Here is a 17,044-nt window from a genome sequence, read left to right as displayed (position 1 = left end):
TCCTCATTATTTGTGCTTTCATTTGGATAATAAGCAACATTTAACAATTCAAGGAAAAGTCTCTGAAAAAGTGTCTTCAGAATTGAAATCTGACTACCCATGCAAAACACAATACATTGGTGGAACTGACTTTGAGAAAAAATGACTAAAATATCACATAATACCAGACATGATCAAAGTATCAGTTCTTTTTTTTTAAATATTTTATTTATTTGACAGAGAGAAATCACAAGTAGGCAGAGAGGCAGGCAGAGAGAGAGGAGGAAGCAGGCTCCCTGCTGAGCAGAGAGCCCAATGTGGGGCTCGATCCCAGGACCCTGAGATTATGACCTGAGCTGAAGACAGAGCCTTTAACCCACTGAGCCACCCAGGCGCCCCAAAGTATCTGTTCTTAACTCAAGAAGTGAAATTCCTTCAGGATGTAAATCAGGTATTTTGTTCAAACTTATTAGCTCTTTATTATATTGTACCATCTCTCAACTATTCACGCCAGGTTTGTCCTCAGCAACAGAAGGATAGAAGATCTGCTGATTAAATGTTGTTTTTGAGGAACAAGGTTAGGTGGGCCCATTAAGAATAATAAGACACACTAAAAATAAACTACTTTTCGTCCTGGTTAGTTCTCAAGGTGGTACTGACAAATGTTACATGACCCCTCTTAATTAAACTATTTCTCATTGTTACTTCAAGAATTGTTGGAAGTTCATTAAAACAAACAAACAAACAAAAAAAAAACTAAACTAAAAAGCACAATTAATTTCAAGTAAATCTGCAGAATGAAATAATGAAATTGTGTAATTACTCATTTACTCAACATTATCTACATCAGGCAATGTCCTCAATACTATCCATCAATATTATATATAATAAAGTGGCAGAGAAGTACTAAAAATAAAGTCTTGAGAAAAGTCAAAAAATACAGAAGCCCAAGTAAATTACACAATAATAAATTTAAGACAAAAATATTTAATAGACAAATTTAAGATAAAAATAGTAAAGATACTTGGGGCACCTCGGTGGCTCAGTGGGTTAAAGGCTCTGCCTTTGGCTCAGGTCATGATCTCAGGGTCCTGGGATCGAGCCCCACATCGGGCTCTCTGCTCAGCAGGGAGCCTTCTTCCCTTCCTCTCTCTGCCCACCCCTCTGCCTACTTGTATCTCTGTGTCAAATAAATAAATAAAATCTTAAAAAAAGTAGTAAAGATACAGATACCACTCAAAATAAATAACCATTATTATTTCTTAAGCAACTAATAATGTATAATATTTTTAAAACTATATAACATATAAAAAACAGAATATTGAGAGAAAAAATAGTACTAGAAGGTTTTAATTTACTCTTCTTAATAGATTAAATATGTCTAAATTTAGCATGTACCTAAATAATATATCCGTATATAAATGCAAATATGTGTGCATGGGTGTGGGCAAATATATGTGTTTATATATATGTGTAGTGTGTATATGTGTGTGCCTATATGCATATCTACATCTATATAAATAAACATATTCATTGTTTACTCAAAAAATTTAATTGCTAAAAAGATTAATTGCTCACTTAGGTATTTAAAAAATTATCATTTTATTCTACAAATATTTTTGTTATCTACTATGTGCCAGCCCTTTCTAGACTCCAGAAATGAAGTGTTGAAGAATACAGATGAATTCATTGCCTTCATGAAGCTCAAATTCCACTTGGGGCAAAATGATAGTAAAGAAATAAGTAAATGAATAAGATTATGACAGCGTGCTATTATGGAAATAAATGAGAGAGATGAAAGAACAGTGCAATCTTATGTCATTTGGAAGTGTGATCTATTCAAAATGGTGCTGAGGAAATTTCCCATCCATTTACTTATTTTTTTAAAGATTTAAGTTTAAGCGGTAAAAGCTTGGTTTAAGTGGTAAAAGCTTGAAAAATCACCAGCACACTTTAGATACAGTAGAAAGAAACAAAATTGAGAGAGAAAGTTAATTAAAATATGTATAAATACAAATGAAAAAACAAGAAAGGTGTTCTGCAGTGTTAACTTTTGTCACATGTTAAGATGTCTGTAGCTTTGTTAACGATTTTCATCCTTCCCCACCCATTGCATTATGGTCTTGTCTTTGGCTACACCTCATAGTCATCATTTATTTTCATGCTCACATTAGGATGGAGATGAATTTATTTGATGGATCATTAGCAATATGTGTTTCCAGGTGATAACAGGATTTGCTACAACCAGGTGAACATACCTGAAACAGCAGGTATGTTCCAAACTTCAACTGAAGTCACCACTTTACTAAACCTATGTAAGAATCAGATTATCATTCTATTAGATCCCCTGGTAAACAAAACATTCATAATCAACAAAGAGATTTGAATGATCATATAGTTTTAATCATGTTTTATGCTTCTGTCAAGTCACTAGCTAGAACACTATTGTATTATGTTCGCCAAGTCAACCCTTCTTACCAATATCTTTCCTGTCTTAAGGTGTTTTTCTCTGGGGAAAGCTCCTATTTCATATGACTCCTCTCTTTGATTGAGAATCTGCTTAAATGTCAGTTCTTCAAGAGGTCCTCTTTGATCATCCTTTCAAAAACTGAATTTCCTACATTTGTTATTCCTTACCTTGCTCATTTTCCTTCATAATACTCAGTATTACTTGAGATCATACTGTACATTCATGTTTTTCACTTTGTCTGTTTCTCCTACTAGAATGTAAGCTCAATAAGTATAAAAAAAAATTCTCAAATTCACTACAGAATTCAAAGTCCCGAAATCACGGTCTAGCACAGCAGCTTCTAAAGTGTGTGGGGTCCCCAGAATCAGCATTATCAGTATCAAACAGGGAACTTATTAAAATTGTACATTATTGGGCTTCACTGAGACCTGCTAAATAAATTAGAGACTCTAGTGATGGGCCCAGTAATTGATTTTGATGCACTCTCAGGTTTCAAACAACTGGTTTATGGCTATTGTCACAGCATTAGTCTGTTCTCAATAAACACCTTACCTTTAATGTCAATTTCACAAGCCAGGAACTCACTGAATCCTCCCCATTGCTTAGGTTACCAATTTCAACTCCATAATCAGTAACTGAGAAAATTATCCTACATGGGTTTCAATCCTATCAGATCTTCTAAAATACGAGAGCTAAAATCATTTGACTTCCATGAATTCCTCCATTGACAATGAGACCAAATGGCACTCTGACTATGCTGAGATGTGTTTAGTGCAGATCCAAATCCTGTATTTTGTTTTTTTTTTTGTTTTTTGTTTTTTTTTAAAGAGAGGAAACCCAAGCAGGGGGAGTGGGGAAGGGAGAAACAGGATCCCCACTGAGCAAGGGAGCCCAATGTGGGTCTGGATCCTAGGACCCTGGATCATAATCTGAGCTGAATGCAGCCACTTAAGGACTGAGCCACCCAGGCATCCCCAAATCCAGTGGTTCTTAAAAGACTTGGCTTTTCTCCTTGCTCAGGACACATGAACATACAAGAATGGCTGCAGGTAACTGAGGGGAAAATTAAAACTTGTACTGTTAGAAGAATGCCCTTTCTCAGCATCACTCAACCTTAGTGTTATCTGAGTTTGTAGAACTGAATCAAAGGTGGAACTGGTTAAGGATTACAACTCTATTCTGGCAACTCTTCTTTTCTCAAATCTGGATTTTTTTTTTTAATTTTATAATTTTGTGGGGGGCACTATGAGTCATTAACCTGACTTTTATACAATGCTATTAAGTTTTGTTTTTAGGAGTGTCCTGCTTATTAGTCACACCAGAGCTTTCTTATTTCTATGAATTTTTAGTTTTCAAATAATATGAATTGATTAATTGATTCTGGTTAACTTAAGCCAGTTTTTTATTGGAATCATATTTGGTTAATTTCAGAATTAGCTGGGAAACTAGGGAAAAATTCAGAAAGTAACTTGAGTGTATGCTCTTTATAGTTTTATTTTCTTTAATTACCTTTTTATTAACTTTGAACAACATTCGTTCAAAGTACCCAAGTACTAGATTGGCTTAGTTTTAGAAAAAAGAATACAGAAGACATTAAAATATAGTACCACCAAGAGTGCAAGAGCAGGAAAGAGGCAGTTTCCTAGCAGAAATCCCCGCTGCAGTTAGGAAAATAAAAGGAAATTTATGCTCTGGAGCCAGAACAGCAAATGTTCATTAACCTTGTTTGTTCATGTAGATCACTGGGCACTAAACTGAGTAGTTTAACATATATAAATACCACTGAAGAGCTGAGTCTAGAAACATCTTTTTTTCATGGTGCTGCTGGAGAGAAAGTTCTTGTATTATTTTAAAAGAAAAAGACAATACTGTGCTGTACATGAGTAGCTTGTTCTGTTTCGCTTTGTTTTTCCTTTCGTAGATGTTCAAAATGCATTAATCTTCACCACTACTCTGGGAAAGAATAAAGTATTATTATCCTCATTTTTCAAATGAGAAAAACAAGACAGAAAGAGATTAAGTAACTTGCCAAAGGCTAAAGAAGAAGCAAACTTCAGATCTAGGTTAGGATTTGTGAATTTGAACAACAATCCCTGGAGCACTTTCCCATAGCAAAGGGGGGAGGGGGAGAGGGGGGTGTAGAGGTGAGGTGGGGAGAAGGCTGGCAAACCATGGAGACTTTCTTGTGCAAATATTGCCAGCTTGTCATCAAAATTCTGATTTTGCTCCTTGAATGCAATGGCTGTAGATGTGGCAAGAAATGTTTATGCCAAATAAACTTCAAAATTGTGGCATTATCCTTTGGCCCAATTTCTGCTGGTAACTACTGAAAAGCCCTGAGGTCATTTCGTGCTGTGTCACCACAGAGCTGCAGCGCCCTCTTCTGTGCAGACTTCCCACGAACACATTCCCTCCTGAATAGTTATATATTTTTATACAATAAAATTTTATATAACTTTATATAATAAAATATTTATATATATTTATATATTTATATATATAAAGTACACTCCAGCTGTTCTAGAGCTCTGATGTACATCACTGGACTGCTCTTCTTTTTGCAGCTCAGAGAGTGTTGGAAATTATTTTCCTCATCTCAGTAAGTAATTCCCAAATAATCTTTGACAGATTCTACTTTAACAGTAGCCTAATCCATCGGAACTGATCATAAATATTGTGGACTGGAGATGATAGTATCATTTTGCTCATCAGGAAGCAGTTATATAACCTAAGGAGGCGCAGTGTCTGTACAAATTTTCAATTTAAATGAGGATAAAAATGAGAAACAATCAATCCCGTGCTGACCTCTAATTTAGTGGTAAATTCTATGACATTCCCTTTCTATTTCTCCATCTTGGTTTCCCGATTTTTAATTTGACTAAGCAAAAATAAAAGCTCTTGTCGCTTTCTATCACTTTCTTAGATATGATATTCAAATCCCAAATACAGTATATTGTCACAGCAGGAGAGTACTCATTTAACAATTTAATTATAAGTTGCATTATAATCTTTTAAATGCAGTAGAAGGAATTTCAAAGTGATAATGGTATTAAAGAGAACAAATACAATAGCATCCAGATTAATTTCCCATTTCATCCTTGTCTTTCAAAATAGATGTAGATCATTGAAATGAGTTGCACTTTGATGGATAAGAAGGTGTTATGAGTTCTGGTATTATTAGACGATTCCTTCAAAAGATTTTACGCATATTTTTAAATTTTGCCTTCCCCATTACTTAGGGGATTTATTCTGTGTACTAAGAACTTTACCTGCAGAACAGAGACTCCAGTACTCTCCCTTCTGTTTATATCTCATTTCCATGATTTATCAGCTATTTGAAATTAGGAAAGCTACTCAATCTCTCAAAACTGCCGTTTCCTATTCTGTAGATTAGAGATGATATTGATGACAATCTCATAGAATATGTGAGATCGATGGAGATAAGGCATGAAAGCTTTTGCCTATTTCTGGCACATTGTAGGTGCCCATTTCCTGTCCACTGTTGCTATTAAATCTTATGATAATTCTACAATTAGTATTATATTTGTCATTTCAAAGATGAAGAGTTTTAGAGAACTTAAATGATTTTCTTAAGGTTGCAAATATGCTTAATCTGTGTCCAAGCCCTTCAATTGATCTGGTTATAGTAGTTTGCTTTCTTTTGGAATTAGTGGTTCTTTGATCTCCTTTGCTTGTACCTGAAAGTAGATGTCAGTTTCCTTACCCTTCCTTAATTGATAATTTTCCTTTTCCTGCTCTGACCTCAAAGTGTCTCTAAAATATGGGCCCATTTTTATTATCATATTCTGTCTAGACCTTGACCGTCTTGGCACCTGCCCCTCCTCTACTGGGGTTACCCTGAGCTCTGTGAGACCAGAAAATACATCCTGTTTTCTGATAGCCATCACTTCCCTCTAGCAGAGGAGGCTAAAGGATATTAACTATGGGCCTGTTGAGTGCTCTCAAACATTGACCTGCATCAGAATCAATTGGATGATTTCATGGACATAAATTTCTGGTTTCTATCTACAGAAGATTCTATCTATATACCTAAGGTGGATCCCGAGATCTTGTATTTCTAGGTTCACAGATGATGCTGATGCAGCTGGTCTGGGAACCATATTTTGAAAACCACTGGTCCCTGTGTTTCTGTCAAAGTCCTTACAGAACATGCTTCTCGGACACATTGGTTTTCCTTCCAAATTAAGAAAGAATTGAATTATTCATTAGACTGTCTAACTACAGTTTTCAGTGAGTGGCAATTATTATCAGCATTTGGAAGTATCAAGTACTTATTAATATTTACACTCTATAGAAAGCTACACAACTATTATTTTGAATGGTGCTAGCATGGTTAGAATACAGTTATTTAAACTTGAAGATAAACACTGTCTTGTTTCAGGGGCACCTGGGTGGTTTAGATGGTCAAGCATCTGCCTTCTGCTCAGGTCATGTTCCCAGGGTCCTGGGATCGAGCCCCATGTTGGGCTCCCTGCTCAGCGGAGTATCTGCTTCTCCCTTTCCCTCTGCCTCTCTCCCTGCTTGTGCTCTGTCTGTCTCTGTCTCTGTATCTCTCTCAAATGAATTAAAAACAAACAAACAAACAAACAAACAAAAACACCTTAAAAAGTTGTCTTGTTTTAAAAAACATCTTTTTGGGCACCTGGGTGGCTCAGTTGGTTAAGCGACTGCGTTTGGCTCAGGTCATGATCTTGGAGTTCCAGGACTGAGTCCCACATTGGGCTCCCTGATCGGCAGGGAGTCTGCCTCTCCCTCTGGCTTCTCCACTCTCAAGGTCTCTCTCTTTCTCAAAAATAAATAAATAAATAAATAAAATCTTAAAAAAAAAATATTTCTGTTGAGAAGTTCAAGATATTCCATACATAGAATTTGCTTCCTCTGGTGTGAATTTAAGAAAATAATTTTATTAATTTCATTATATTTGCAAAGACAAAAGTAAAATTGATTATATCATTACTTTAAAAACTATTGAAATGCAACCTGGCATGGTTATGTTTTGAAGATTTATTTCATAGCTCATTACTATGCGATCTTAGACTATATTGGTTTAAATCTCTCCTCTTTTAATAGAGTTTCTGTTGGGAATAGGCCTATGGAAGTGTTGTTTGTGTAAAAGGACAAATTAATTTTCTAGCATATTTGGTGAATTGTATGCTTTGGCAATCAAGATTTATGTTCCTCAGGATATATTATATGTACATATTTTTGAAAAACATCCCTTTTCAAAGCAACACAGTAAAATGGAGTACTTTATCAGCAACACAATGAATATAATTTAAACTTTTTCAGATACTGTGTTTTATTGTGAATAGCTATAACAATTGTGCTTGTCAAAAACAAACAAAACATTGCTAATAAAGATTGATAAATATTAAAATGTTAGATAAAATAGCTTTATCAATTATTTTAATTATTTTCTAAATATTTATATCTCTCATTTCAATATTTATCTAAATTCAGACCTATGGGATTTTAGGGGCCAAAGGTTTTGCTACCAACCTATCATTAACACCATATTAAAATGCATGATCCCAATACTAAATAATGGATGCTATATTTGAGCTCAATTCCTACTACAAGTTTTTTTCTGCATAATTCAGTGAAAGGTGTGCCTCTGACATTTCTCCGCTAAATTAAATGTTTTGAACTTCTTTTTCCTATTCTTCTGTATTTGATTCTAAAACAAAAACATTTCTCCAATAATTTGTGCACAATATTGCATTGTTAAATTAGGGAAATAAAATGGGATTTAAATTTTAATTAAAGCAAACATCTGAGCCAAATGTTATATAGCTTATTAAAGTAATATTTATGAACTGACTGTGGGATATAGCAGTTAATTACTGCAGCTCACATTATACAAAAATCAAAGTCTAAGGTTTCTATATATTATAATAATGAATTATATTTGCTCATTCACTTACTTAAAAAGTTTGAGTCTTCTATGAGATCAACATACAATGTAATATGTTCTTTTGAATTTATAACATAATCAAGAACATACTTCAGAGTTATTATATAACTTTTTAACTATATCATATTTCTATCTCAAAAGGTCTGCTTTTTGCCAGACCTTAAAATCCACTTTTTCATTCACTTATTCTTTCATTCACCCATGCAACAAACTTCTGCTGAGTATCAACTCTCAGTAAAGGCATTATTTTGGCTAAGGTAAGAATAATGCATTTGTCAAAAAGTAATGTATACAGGGCACCTGAGTGACTTGGTTGGTTGAGCGACTGCTTTTAGCTCAGGTCTGATTCTGGAGTCCTGGAATCGAGTCCTGCATTGGTCTCCCTGCTCGGAGGGCGTCTGCTTCTCTCCCTGACCTTCCTCCTTTCGTGCTCACTCTCTCTCATTGTCTCTCTCTCTTAAATGAATAAAATCTTTAAAAAAGTAAATGATGTATACATAGTTATCCTAAAACACAGTAAATTTTGAACCTGTATAAGAAAAGTTTAGATCAAAATCTACTGAAATTCACAGGAAGAGGCTGACCTGTGTTGGAATGTTTAGTATTTAGGTGCTACCTAAATCTTGTTTTCATGGTAGAACTCCACGGTGCTTTGAGTCTTTAAGACGTGACTTGATTTGTAGGTGTTCATTTGATTCAGAGATAGGCAGTGCTTTAGAGAAATTGCCTAGAATTCCCAGAACTCCCAGCACTGAAATAGGATTGTCTCCACAGATGAGGAAAGAAGGTCATAGAGATAAAACTTCCAGGCTTCTAATTCTCATGCTGGTGATATTCCCACTAGTACCTGCTGCTCTTTCTTTAAGAGCATTTTCTGCAAGAAAACTTATATGCATTACTCAGGGAAATTAAGATCAAGTGGAGATCATCTCACTGTAACCCTGAATCCCTAAGAACTGCCTTTAAAATGTCTATAGTTGTGTAGGATGGAGCTTTATTTATTTGCTTTGGTTGGAATTCAGTTACTAGTATTTGAGTTTTCCAGGTATGTCTAAGGTGAATTTATGACAGTTGGTTTTGTTCAGCTTTATAATTTCTGTTTAATTTTAAAATAGACATGACAGTGCTCTAGAATTGCATCATTTCTTTCTGAATATTCACCAAGACTATTTTTTCAGCACTATCCATGTTTTTAAATATAAACTAAATAACTTTGCCGCAGTAGTTCAAATTTCCTTTATTTTGGAAAAAATAAGAAATATTATCTAAAGTATCATTAAAACAAATTGAACTTATCTTCTCCAGGCCATTTTCCCCTAGAGATTACTCCTGAGCTACTTCATATTAATATTAAATATGAACTTTTAATTTAACATGCTGGTAAACATGACTTACCAGCAGAATTTGAACAACTGCATATCCCAATGTAAAGCGATACGTAATGATACTTGTATTGAACTTGTCATGTCTTTTAGTTTAAATCTCACATAGTAGCAGACATAGTTTTACAAAAATGTATTCACATTTTATACGCAATGCAAGCAATGAAGCTAGTTCAACTTTATTTTTTTTTCCATTTTATTTATTTTTTCAGCGTAACAGTGTTCATTCTTTTTGCACAACACCCAGTGCTCCATGCAAAACGTGCCCTCCCCATTACCCACCACCTGTTCCCCCAACCTCCCACCCCTGACCCTTCAAAACCCTCAGGTTGTTTTTCAGAGTCCATAGTCTCTTATGGTTCGCCTCCCCTTCCAAATTTTTTTTTTTTAATAAACATATAATGTATTTTTATCCCCAGGGGTACAGGTCTGTGAATCGCCAGGTTTACACACTTCACAGCACTCACGATAGCACTTACCCTCCCCAATGTCCATAGCCCCCTCCCCCTCTCCCAATCCCACCTCCCCCCAGCAACCCCCAGTTTGTTTTGTGAGATTAAGAGTCATTTATGGTTTGTCTCCCTCCCAATCCCATCTTGTTTCATTTATTCTTCTCCTATCCCCTTACCCCCCCGACGTGGATGGAACTAGAGCTTATCATGCTTAGTGAAATAAGTCAATCGGAGAAAGACAACTATCATATGATCTCCCTGATATGAGGACATGGAGAATCAACTTTATTTCTTAAGGAATCAAAATATTTACACTTCTGATATATTTTGATCACCCAACAGAGGCATGACTTTATACTTACCTCAATTTTTTTGAGTCAACATTTTATTTACTGAAAGAACTCCAAAGCTGTGTTATAACATAAACTGTGATAATTTCTGATGTTTTTAATGCACCAATTTGTCAGTGAGCTGTACACAAAGATTATCCTTTTTATGTTGTTTTATTATGAACTAAATGGCAGTTTCTGGATTCCTTACTCAGTGATCACTCATTATAATTTGTTGGGCTTGTTTAATTTATACTTATAAAGGTGTTCATTTACAAACCTTATTTTTTAAATGTATGCACACCTTATAATCTTAGATTAATAAAATAGTGTCCTTTCTCACCTTTTATAAATAACAAATAAAGACAGCCTATCAGAACTAGTGCATAATACCAAATAAATAAACTACTTTGAGTCATAAGTAAACATAATTTTGGCGAAAAAACTTTTTTTTTAAGATTTTATTTATTTGTCAGAGAGACAGAACACAAGCAGGAAGAGCAGCAGGCAGAGCAGGCAGAGGGAGAAACAGACTCCCCGCTGAGCAAGGAGCCCGATGCTGGACTCAATCCCAGGACCCTAGGATCATGACCTGAGCAGAAGGGAGAAGCTTAACCAACTGGGCCACCCAGACATTCCCTGAAAAAATTTTAAACGTAGAATAATAAGATCTCATTTTAATACAATGTTACACAAAATAGGATGGAATAAATACTACTGTCTTTCACTTAAACTTATGTTTGTTTATTTTTAAAGGTTTTTATTTAAGTTCCAGTTAATTTAACATATGGTGTTGTATTAGTTTCAGACATACAATACAGTGACTAAACACTTCCTTGCAACAACCAGTGCTCCTCAGGACAAGTGTACTTATTAATCCCTATTACTATCCAACCCATCCTCCAACACCCTCACCCCCACTCCCACTGTCCCCCGCCCCCACCCACAGGTAGCCATAAGTTTGTTGTCTATAGTTCAGAGTCCGTTTCTTGGTTGGTCTCTCTCTCTCTCTTTTTCCCTTTGTTCATTTGCTTTCTTTCCTTAAATTCCGCATATGAGTAAAGTCATATGTTATTTGTCTTTCACTGACTGGTTTATTTGACTTAGCATTATGCTCTCTAGCTTCATCCATGTTGTTGCAAATGGCAAGATATCCTTCTTTTTTATGGCTAAATAATATTCCATGTTGATTTATTCATCTATCAATGGACACATGAGCTGCTTTCATAGTTGGCTATTATAAATAAGGCTGCAATAAACATAGGGGTGCATGTATGCTTTTGAATTACTGTTTTTGTATTTTGGGGGTAAATATCCAGTGGTACCATTGCTGGATCAAAGGTAGTTTTATTTTTAACTTTCTGAGGAATCACCATGATGTTTTCCACAGTGGATGGACACAGTTTGGGTTCCCACCAACAGTGCACAAGTGTTATTTTTTCTCCACATCTTTGCCAAACCCTCTCGTTTCTTATGTTTTTTGATGTTAGTCATTCTGACAGGTGTGAGGTGATATCTCATTGTAGTTTTGATTTGAATTTCCCCAATGATAAGTGATGTTGAACACTTTTTCATGTGTCTGTTGGCCATCCAGATGTCTTCTTGGGAGATATGTGTCTTCATGTCTTCTGCCTATTTTTAACTGGATTATTTGTGTTCTGGGTATTGAGTTTTATAAATTCTTTCTATATTTCTGATACTAACCCTTTATCAGATATGCCATTTGTAATTTTCTTTTCTTATTCAGTTTGCCATTTATTTTTGTTGATTGTTTTCTTCACTGTGCAGAAAAATTTTAATTTGTTGTGGTCCCTGATAGCTTTTGTTTTTATTTCCTTTGCCTCTGAAGACATATCTAAAAAAATATTGTTACAGCTGATGTCAGAGAGATTATTGCTTATGCTCTCTTTAGGGATTTTTATGGTTTCAGGTCTCACATTTGTCCTTAATCCATTTTGAGTTTGTTTTTGTGTATGGTGAAAGAGAATGGTTTAGTTTCATTCCTTTGTATGTGGCTGGCCAGTTTTCCCAACACCATTTGTTAAAGAACCTTTTCCCATTTATATTTATTCCTCCTTTGTGGCAGATTAATTGACCATATAATTGTGGGTTTATTTCTGAGTTTTCTATTCTATTCCATTGATCCGTATGTCTATTTTTATGTCAATATCACACTGTTTTAATTACTACCGTGTTGCAATATAACTTGAAATCTGGAATTTTGATACCTCAGTTTTGTTTTTCTTTTTCTTTTTTTTTTTTTAAGATTTTATTCATTTATTTGACAGACAGAGATCACAAGTAGGCAGAGCAGCAGGCAGAGAGACAGGGGGAAGCAGGCTCCCTGCCGAGCAGAGAGCCCAATGCAGGGCTAGATCCCAGGACCCTGAGATCATGACCTGAGCTGAAGGTAGAGGCTTTAGCCCATTGAGCCACCCAAGTGCCCCGGTCAGTTTTGTTTTTCTTTTTAAGATTCCTCTGGCTAGGGGCGCCTGGGTGGCTCAGTGGGTTAAAGCCTCTGCCTTCAGCTCAGGTCATGGGATCAAGCCCCACATCGGGCTCTCTGCTCAGCAGGGAGCCTGCTTCCTCCTCTCTGTCTCTGCCTGCCTCTCTGATCTCTGTCTATCAAATAAATAAATAAAATCTTTAAAAAAAAAAAAGATTCCTCTGGCTATTTGGGGTCTTTTGTGGTTCTATACAAATTATAGAATTATTTGTTGTAGCTCTGTGAAAAATGCTTTTGGTATTTTGATAAGGATTTCATTAAATTTGTAGATTGCTTTGGGTAGTATAGATAGTTTAACAGTATTTGTTCTTTCAATCCGTAAGCATGGAAGCATGGAATGTCATTCCTTTTTTTTTTTTTTTTGCATCATCTTGAATTTCTTTCATCAGTGTTTTATAGTTTTCGGAGTACAGGTCTTTTACCTCTTTGGTTAGGTTAGTTCCTACATATTTTATTGTTGTTGGTGCAATTGTAAATGGTATTGTTTTCATAATTTCTCTTTCTGCTGTTTCATTATTAGCATATAGAAATGCAGCAGATTCCTGTACATTGCTTTTGTATCCTGAGGTTTTACTGGATTTAATTATCAGTTCTAGTAGTTTTTTGGTAAAGGAAGCTTTAGGGTTTCTGTATATAATGTCATCTGAATATACTGAGAGTTTTACTTTTCCCTTACCAATTTGGATGACTTTTATTTCTTTATGTGCCTTAAACACTATGGCTAGGACTTCCAGTATTATGTTGAATAAAAGTGGTGAGAGTGGGCATCTTGTCTTGCTCTTGACCTTAGGGGAAAAGCTGTGCTTTTCCACCCTTGAATACCATGTTGGCTGTGGGTTTTTCATATAAGGCCTTTATTATGTTGAGATACATTTTCTCTAGACCCACTTTGCATTTTTTTTTTAAATCATGAATGGATGTACTTTGTCAAATGATTTTTCTGCATTTATTGAAATGATCTTTTTTTTTTAACTCTTTCTCTTATTGATGGGGCATATCATGTTGATTATTTTACAAATATTGATCCACCCTTCCATCCTGGGAGTAAATTCCACTTGATTGTAGTGCATGACTTTTTAACATAAATTATTGGATTTGGTTTGAGAATATTTTGCTGATGATTTTTCCATCAATATTCATGAGAGATATTGGTCTGCGCTTGTCTTTTTGTGTGGTCTCTTTATCTGGTTTAGGTATCAGGGTGATACTGGCCTCATAGAATGAATTTGGAATGTTTCCTTCCTCTCACATTTCTTGGAATTGTTTGAGAAGAATAAATGTTAACTCTTCTTTAAATGTTTGGTAGAGTTTTCTTGCAAAGCCATCTGGTCCTGGACTTTTGTTTTTTAAAAGTGTTTTCATTACTTACTCAGTTTCATTGCTGGTAATTGGTCTGTTCAGATTCTGGGATTCTTTTAGATTCTGGGGTTTGTTTTTTCCTTCTTTAGTTTTGGTAGGTTATGTTTCTAGGAATTTATCTGTATCTTCTAAGTTGTCCAATTTGTTGGCATATTAGTTTTCATAATATTCTGTTGCAATTGTTTGTATTTCTGTGGTGTTCATTATTATTTCTCCTCTTTCATTAGTAATTTTGTTCATTTGATTTCTCTTTTTTTAATGAGTCTTGCTAGAAGTTTACAAATTTTATTGAAATTTTCAAAGAACCAGGAGCTCTTTTTATAATTTCTGTACCATTTATTTCTGCTCCAATGTTTATTATTTCCTTCCTTTTACTCGGTTTGGGTTTTGCTTGGTTTTTTGTTTTTGTTTTCTCTCTTTTTTTCTCTTTCTCTCTCTCTCTCTCTCTCTTTTTGTTTTCTAGCTTCTTTATATATGAGGTTAAGTTGTTTATATGAGTTTTTCTTGCTTCTTGAGGTAGGCCTGTAGTACTATAAACTTCCCTCCTAGAACCAATTTTGCTGCATCTCAAAGATTTGGGGCCATTGTGTTTTCATTTTCATTTGTTTCCATCTAATTTTGTATTTCTTTTTTGATTTCTTGGTTGACTCATTCATTGTTTAGTAGCATGTATTTGTGCTCTTTCCAGATTTGTTTTCTATTGGTTCATTTCTAGTTTTATAGCTTTGAAGTCCGTAAACATGCATGGTCTGACTTTGATCTTTTTTGAATTTGTTGAAACTTGTTTTGTGACCTAATTTGTGATCTATTATGGAGAATGTTCCATGTGCACTTGAAAAGATGTCTGTTACTCAAAACCATTATGTCCTTGTTTATTTTCTGTCCACCCATGTAAGTGGGGTGTTCAAGTCCCCTATTATTATTGTATTACTATTGATTTATTCCTTTACATTTATTATTAACTGTTTTATGTATTTGGGTGCTCCCATATTGGGTGTACAAATATCTACAATTGCTGTTAATCTCTTATTTGATTCTACTCTTTATTATTATATAGTGTCCTTCTTTGTCTCTTGATACAGTCTTAGTTTTAAAGTCTACTTTGTTCAATTAAGTATTGATACCTGGCTTTCTTTTGACACACATCTGCAAGACAAATGTTTCTTTCTCCATCTTCTCACTTTCATTCTGCAGGTGTCTTTTGGTCTGAAATGAGTCGCTTGTACACAGCATATGATGGATCTGTTTTTTATCCACATTGTCACCTTATGTCTGTATATATATATATATGTATATTTATACACACATATATACATACTTTAAAATTATTAATTGTATTAATTAAATATATATAATCTATAATTTAAATAAGCAAATATATATTAAAATTAATTAACTAAATTAAAAATTAGTTTTCAATGAAATTCTTAGATATGAGTTTATTTATACAAACTAAATACATACAATTATGTATAAATACATATGTATAGAAAAAGAGCTGATTATAATTCAATTTTGTTTTCAGAGAATACTTAAATATGAGACAACTTAAGATATTCATTAGAAAATAAGATGTAATGTTTCTTAGTAATAAATGATTTTTCCACTTTTTTGTATTTTCAAAATTGTTAAAAAATGTTTCGGTGTGTACATAATATATATGTAAATATATAACTTAAGAAGATTTCCCTCAATACCATTCAAATATGTAATGACTGAATTCTTCTCACTTCTCTACTTTATTATTTCTTTATGATAGTTAAGGGAGTCATTTCATGCAATAGTTAAGAAATTTATGTTTAGTGTCATTTTAAAATATATGTTTTTAAATAAAAGCTGACCTACCTCTAGGATCCTCAACTTTGTTAATTGTGGTTTTTACATTTTTTTTAATAAGAGAGAAAAAGAAGGAACCAAAGGAAGAAAGAAGAAAAGATGCTGAGTTACTCATAGCCTAACAAAGTAACTGTTCTTGTCTAGAACAAAGACCCGTGTGGAAATGTTTGAGTTTAGTCCAGAAGTTGATTCAAGGAATAGTTCTACTATTTATCATATTGGTTATCATATTGGTTTCATGTATTTATATATTTTTACAAATTCAGGGGATACAAAATTTCCTTTTATAATGCAAGTATAAAAGGGAAAGGAAATTGCTACCAAAAGCAACATAGTTATTTGCAGGGCTCTCAACTCCTGATCAGAGTAGATTTATTTTTGGAAATGGGCGATGGAAGGCTGGCATGGATGGGCCTTTTGGTTTTGAAAGAGTCTTTAGGCAAAAGCTCTGGAGAGAAGGTGAGCTTGATCTCTAAACAGTGTTGTGAGGTCTAGAGTAAGAGGGGGATGTCTAGGGAAGATGTCAGGCAAATTAAGAATACTAGGAGCAGAGACATTGATATTTAAACAAAGTATTTGCTATTTTGTAATGTTTCTCTTGTTTCTCATCAAAATTTTGAAATGTCACATTGAAAAACATTTTTTAAAATTTACTTAACATTCACATATAATTTAAAATAATCATTGTAGAAAATTTGAATATTAAAATCTATTTGCTTTATATCTGTTTTCTGGTTCACCTTTCCACATGAATTTTTCATTATTTATGTTATTATGAACACATTGGAGCCACATT

This window comes from Meles meles, chromosome 13 (assembly GCF_922984935.1).
Source record: "Meles meles chromosome 13, mMelMel3.1 paternal haplotype, whole genome shotgun sequence".
Taxonomy (NCBI): domain Eukaryota; kingdom Metazoa; phylum Chordata; class Mammalia; order Carnivora; family Mustelidae; genus Meles; species Meles meles.
This window is presented reverse-complemented; position numbering follows the sequence as displayed.